Source organism: Orycteropus afer, unplaced genomic scaffold (genome assembly GCF_000298275.1).
Source record: "Orycteropus afer afer isolate SDZICR_OR568_19922 unplaced genomic scaffold, OryAfe1.0 scaffold00057, whole genome shotgun sequence".
Taxonomy (NCBI): Eukaryota; Metazoa; Chordata; class Mammalia; order Tubulidentata; family Orycteropodidae; genus Orycteropus; species Orycteropus afer.
Genome location: NW_006921644.1, coordinates 11696396 through 11703426, shown reverse-complemented (window position 1 = coordinate 11703426; position 7031 = coordinate 11696396). Strand labels below are relative to the sequence as shown.

At 52.4% G+C, this 7031-nt stretch overlaps 1 protein-coding gene across 1 annotated transcript in view; it reads right to left on the bottom strand.

Annotated features, from left to right (window-relative positions):
* LOC103195569 (BTG3 associated nuclear protein) overlaps positions 1-7031 on the bottom strand; it is a 69531-nt gene that overhangs the window by 46400 nt on the left and 16100 nt on the right. The window lies entirely within an intron of this gene.

Here is a 7031-nt window from a genome sequence, read left to right as displayed (position 1 = left end):
CAGGGGAGGACGCAGCTGAAAGTGGTCAAGGTCACAGGTCAGGGGAGGGCACAGCTGAAGGAGGTCAAGGTCACAGGTCAGGGGAGGACGCAGCTAAAAGTGGTCAAGGTCACAGGTCAGGGGAGGGCGCAGCTGAAGGAGGTCAAGGTCACAGGTCAGGGGAGGGCACAGCTGAAGGAGGCCCTGTGTCAGGGCCACTACTCCTGTGAAGGGGCGACCAGAGCACTGGCGGAAGCTCTTCCTGAGAAGCTGCTGAGGTACAGAGACACATCTCTGTGCCAAGTCAAGGTCACTGGTGGGCACGCATCCCGATACTGTTTGCTGGGTCATGAACCTTTCTGCAGGCCCCAACTGTCCATGAGGAACAAAGGGAAGAGGCTTAGAAACCCCAGCTTAGACTCTGCACTGGCAGACCACAGGGAGTTGTTACTAATTTAAGTTCTTTCTTTGGCTATTTGGCAATGTCTGAGCAGGAAGTAACTCAAAGCTTCCAGCAAACTTTCTGTGAAGGCCCCAGCCCACGCCTGTGCTTTCCCCTCTCAGTGCTGGCTCCCCAAAAGCACATGAGAACAACTCACCCTGTGCTTGCCTGTGTGTGGCCCGTGCCTGCACGGGTCACTGGGGGTGTCAGACTCCCACCCTCCCCTCCACAGTGTGGTCTCAGGTGGCAGTCACCAAGGTGGCCAAGCCAGATGAGCAAGAAACTAGTGTGTAGCCACTCCCTGCACAGCAGAGTGACAGCCACCAGAGAAGGAGAGGACCTGCTGCCACACGGCAGGCTGTCAGGGGACACAACGGTCCCTCCAAGGTCTATAGCCAGCAGACAGGACCTCCAAGGAGCTGCAAAGAGCCTGTTTCTCAGCAAAAGAGGGGCTGGCCACAGCCTGCCCCCCGGCCTCCACTCGTCTTCCCTGTCTTCCTTCCCGGCGAGACAGGCCCCAGCTGGGACCCCACACGCTCACTGTGTCCTGGGCTGTGCACACCGCCTCACTATGATGGTGACTCATCTCAACACGGAAGGCATTGTGGGGCACCAGCCCACATAAATAGTTGAGAAACTTGTGTTGTGACGGTTCAGAAAGGATATATTTATTTGACTAAAATGGCTTGGCCCAATTTTGGCATCTGAGACAATGAAAGGACTTTAGTTGCTTTATTTAAAAGACTACGGATCAAGTTATAATAAAAATAACCTTGTTTTCCATCCCAATCATCTATCTCTTCAATGAAGTTCACTGGCACCTCTGAGAAACCCGTGAGAACAGAAAGACCTCAGCAGGCTTTGAATCTTCCTTACCACTCAAAGAGGCCGGGACACAGACATTCGCTCTGGGTGCTATTTTAAAACCAGAAGAATGAGAAGGGCAAAGAGGAGGCTGTGAGGGCGGGCGGCCGAGTCCCTCCCAGTCCCTCGGTGGTAAAGCTGAGACAAGAAGAGTGGGCGGCCTGCTCCCACGTCTCCTCTTCTACTAGCACGGGGGACAATGAGGAAACCCCACACCTCCCCTGGGGGCACAGCACACAGCCGTCGGGCTAACCTCGGCCCTGCTGAGACCAGAGAACCTTCATTCACCACTGAACCACGTCAGGTGAGCTGCACAGTTACGGCGACTCGGGCCTTGCTTCCAAGGAAGCTGGGTGCTCAGGGGACCCCACGCACCATCACTCCTCACACACCAGGATCAAGAGAGACAGCAAGGCCCACATGACGGCTGATGCTCTGTGCACGCCCCCTGCAGCCTGGACACACCTGCACACACCTGCACACCCAGGGAGACCTGGCCAGGCCATCAGGAGAGCTACCAGCTACTGCCACGTCACCTCACTCCCGCAAAGTCCTCTCCAAGGGCAGCGTGGTTTTCACCTATGGTGCCCCTCCACTGTCACCCACACTAAGCATGTGAGTCCAGGTTACAACTCCAACTGCATGGCACATGGACACAGTGGGCTTCGGTGCGCGGCCCTGCCCCGAGCAGACAGCTAGCTAGCGTTTGCTGGCTTGCCAGTAGCATGACTGAGATTGTGTATTCGGCACTCTGTAGCCACCAAGAGATGATTAAGGAGACATTTCAGTGCCTACGCAAGGGGCAAGGTGCAAACCAAGAGGAAGGTGACTTCACCACTCACGACATGTGCCACGCTGTTCACAGGCTGGGAGCGTGGGGCCAGCTCCACACACAACCAGCCTCCAGTGATGAGGCTCCTCAGGCTGGACTCTGAGCCAGGGCGGAGAGTATCCACGAGCCCCCACGGCGGTCGGGAGCTACTAGGGCATTAGGTGCTGCCACACCAAAAATTAACAGCTCTCCTGCTTTTGTAAAACCACGTTTCGTTTCGTTTCACAAAACAAGAGAGCTGTCTCCCACAGTGAGAGGTGACACAGAACACATCCATGTGGATGTCACAGAAGGGGATTCAGGCCAGTGGCCCGAAGGCTGTCAGACTTACAAACATCAGGGCTCAGATGTGTCCAAGGCCACCCTGCCCCCCATCTCACGCACAAAAGTGGGTGCTGCCTTTCTGCCTTTAGGTATATATAGTTAACAGAGTGTCTGTAACCCCAGGACCCATACTTACCTGGAGAAATCTGACTTCTGTAAGTTAAAAGAGGTCCTTACATATACGGGTGGACAGACAGGTGGACAGGCTGAACTATTAGGTATGCCTATGAAGCGGGGAATGTACCCAAGAACATGTATAGGGTTAGCAGACAATGGTCCAATAAGTTTGTGTGTATGATCTGTATAGTAAAGCTGACAAGGGGCAAGGTTGTAGTCACTGCTTGGTCACAGCTAGTTACCCAGAGGGACCGAATAGTTGAACCTGTGGGCTTGGGACCATAGTCACAGGGGACATCAAGCTCAATTGGCATAACATACTACACAAAATATTGTTCCACCTCCTACTTTGGCGAGTAGCGACTGGGATCTTAAAAGCTAGCAAGCTGCCATCTAGATGCAACAATGGGTCTCTCCTCGTCCAGAGCAAAGAAGAATGAAGAAAACCAAAATTCATGGAAACAATTAGTCCTAGCAACCGGTACACCATCCGATCTGCAGCCTATACGACTATGAGACCAGAAGAACTAGATGGTGCCCGGCTACCACTGTCAACCATGTGGAAGGGGATCTATGTAGGAGATCCTGGATAGAGAGGGAGAACAATGTGGAACAAAACTCAAAATCATTTGGAGAAAAAAAAAAGGGGGACCAGGTTTGCTGGTCTGACAGAGCCTGGTGGAACCACTGAGACTATGGCCCCTAGCTGCCCTTCAGGTCTGGAATTGAACCCACGCCTGTGGCTTCCAGCCAAACAATAGACAGGCATATGAGCTGAACATTTATCTGAGGTAGATACACTCCTTGGAGAGAAAAATCATAGGAGAAAGAAGGGCTGCTTATGCACTGGGAGACAGCTCAGGGGGCAGGAGTGCATGGAGGGACGGACACAGGGAAGAGATAACTACAGGGAAGAAGTGGGAGGGGAGCTGTTGCATTGTGGTAAATTGTGGTCAATGTCATGAGATAAAGTGTATGTGAATTGCTATATGGAAAGTGAATTTGCTCTGTAAATTTTCACTCAAATCACAATTTAAAAAAAAAAAAAGGTCCCTACATGGTGTAGACAGTTTATGATCGGCTGCGCTGATGATTCAAACCCACTCAGCAGTGCCACTGAGGAGAGGCCTGCTGGTCTGCCTCGGTCAAGGTCACAGCCAGGAAAACCCTACGGAGCAGTGCTCCATAGTGCTCAGGGCCGCCGTGAGTCAACGCCAACCTGATGGCCGCTGGTAAGCTCTAATGCAGAGGCTCGTGGGTTTCCAGTCGGCAACTCAGCAGAGGAAGTTCCACACAGGAGGACGACAGCAGGGGAGAGAAAAGGCAACTGGTCTTTGGTCTGGAATCTTCTTCCCAAGAAGCTAGCTGCACAAGCTCCCAGCCACCTGGAGGCAGTGAGCCGGAGCCAGGCCACCGCGCTTCATAGCAGGCATCCTCGTCTCAGCTCACAGCAAGAACTGCAAGAGCATCTTCTGTGGAAGGGCCACGACTGCCCTCCTGGACCACCTAGGTCCCGAGCCTGAACTCTGATTGTAGAGGGTGTTCAGCATCCCAGTCTTGGCATGAAGGGCAGTGAAGCTCTGAGTACCAGTGAGGTGCTTGGTTAGGGTCACACACTGCCCACAATGAAAACACACACGGTGTCACACCCCTCACTCAGCACCCTGGGGCACCCGTTTCCATCCGAGTCCAACTTCTTGTGCTGTTTTCTCTTCACTGACCTGGTTTTGTTTTGGCCCCACCCCCGTGTGTCACCTTACTCTCCAAAGAGTGGATTTAGGACTGCAGGATGGATGTGTGTTGACGTCTTCACTCTCAGGAAGAACGTATGTGCCATAAACCATAGGATAAAGTGTGCACTGACGCTTTCAGGGCGTCAGTCCACAGGAGTTTCTTTACACAGGCTGGTTTTCGGTGTGCACTGCAGTACTCACCGCCATACTTGAGAGTGCCATCAACAGCGCCAGCGGCACCCTGCAGGATCCTGGAACACTCCCTTCCCAGAGCAGGCCAGCTCCCACAGTGAACGGCCTCTCCCACCACAGAGCACCCCGGCTCCTTACTGCGCAGCTCTCAGGGCTTGGGAGCCATCAGAGGCCAATCACAGACAAGACCTCAGTGGCCCCTGAAGCACAACACTCCTCCACGCAACTCAGCACAGGGCAGTCTGTGCGTCTGCTTAGTCAAGTTCGCTAAGAGCCCAGAAATCCCCACACGCAGGAACCGCCTGTAACTAACCTGACTAAACCCCTTCTTTAACTAACAGCTCCCATCTGTCACCCAGTATCACTCAGTTGTCCAGATTAACCTAGGAATAACCACGCCAGATACGCTTTCAGTGGGGCGTCCTGGTGATGCAATGGTTAAGTGCTCAGCTGTTAACCAAGAGGTTAGAGGTTCAAAGCCAATAACCTCTTTGTAACAAAAAAGACCTGGCAATCTGCTTCCCTGAAGATCACAGCCTTGGAGACCCTGGGGTGGCAGTTCCACTCTGTCCTCTAGGGGTGCTGGGGGTTGGAATTGACTCTAGGCAGTGAGTTTTGTTTTGGCTTTGCTTCCATAAAGTTCACAGCCCAGGAGACCCTCTGGGCAGTTCTACTCTGTCATGTGAGGTTGCTACAAGTTGGAGTCGCTATGACAGCACCTTTTCAGTTGACACATTTTCCGTTGACTTAGCAAAGATCTGAGTGACAGAGTCTTCTTCACACAGGGTTTGTGCCAAAGCAAACGGAAATGCCTACACAAAAGGCCAGGCTACAGCGATCTGCTCCCTTGTCAGGACGGTAAAGTGATGCCTGAACGGACGGGAAGTGCTGTGTCAACTCATGCAAACCACGTGGGGCTCCCAGGAAGCAGTCATTTTGAAACCTGTGGTTGGCTCTCAAAAACTTGAGGCATGTAACCATTTTCACAAGAAGGTAAGAGCAACTCTTGGTTCTTATCAGGAAGAAAATGGACTGAAAGTAAAGATGGGCCTTGGCCTCTCAGAGCCTCTTGTTAACAACATGCTCTCCAGTATAAACGATGTCCATAGCACCTTCTTCAGCTGAACCCTTGGCTTCCAGTCAAGGGGGACACTGGGAGATGCAGCCCATGTAGCTCACAGAGCATCATCTGGGTCATAGAGACATCTATCAGATGTTGCCAGTGCAGTCATGGTGGGCCCGGTACCAGAGACAGTAGTGCATTCGCCATGTCTCCACCATGCACACTCTCAGCAAGGACTCTGGCCGACCTCCACTGTCTGTGTGCTGTCTGAGCCACAGTGTCAAAGCGGACACCTCAGCGCCTGTTTCCACAGCACTGGAACCCCAGGGACATGCATTCCCAAGGACAGAGGTGGGCACCACAGCTGGTTAGGAAACACTTCCTCCTGATGGAACTTAGACCAAGCGGAATCCTTCTGAGTCATGCCTTTTTCTCCTCAAAATCAAGTCAAAATTAAAATTAAGATGTTTTCTGATTTGCCCCCATCCTCACAGCCTGTATTACCCATCAGGGGCTGGTCTGACGGAAATAATTCATCTTCAGTGTGTGACAGGACTCAGTTCAGACCCTTTGCTGAGTGAGACTAGTTTCCTGACCGGCCCGTGGTACACAAGGAGCTAGACTCATGTAAGAAAGCTGACTTCCACTAGAGGCGTGAGGCATGATCCCTCCCCGTTGATCCCCGTGGTAAGTTTATCATCCATCTGCTGTTTGCTCAATGGAAACACACTGCACGCTAATCATAGTCCATTAACAAACATAAAAAAAGGAGGAAAGTGTTGGTTTCTGTGCTAACCCCTCAACCACTGTCAGGGTGTCAAATCATGATGTTTGCATGTGGCTATGAGGCTGGAAGCTACATCACTACTATTTCAAACACCAGAAGGGTCACCCAGGGTGGACAGGTTTCAGCAGAGTTTCCAGGCAGATGGACTAGGAAGGAGGACCTGAAGATCTACTTGTGACAAAAACTGGCCACTGACAACCTCATGGATAGCCATGGGACACTATCTGCTGTGGTGGCAGAAGATGAACCCCTCAGGTTGAAAGGCCCTTAAAATCCAACTAGGAAAGAGCAGCCTCCTCAAGTGAAGTGAACATTAAGGATGTGGATGACGCAAAGCTTTCAGGACCTTCGACCGGTGATGGAGCACAACTCAAAATCAAAAGGAACAGGTGCAAACATCTATCACCAATGGGAATGTGGAACATACTGAGTATGAATCAAGGAAAATCAGAAAGCAAAATGGAACACCAAAAGATTGATACTCCACACGGTGGTGGCGTTAGGTGCCATCGAGTCAGCTCCGCCTCACAGCAGCTCCATGACCCAGAGAAGGAGGCAGTGGCCAGTCCTGTGCCGTCCTCACAAGCACTGCCATGCCGAAGTCCACCGTCACAGCCACCGCGTCGGTCCGCGTTTCCGAAGCCCACCGTCACAGCCACCGCGTCGGTCCGCGTTTCCGAAGCCCACCGTCACAGCCA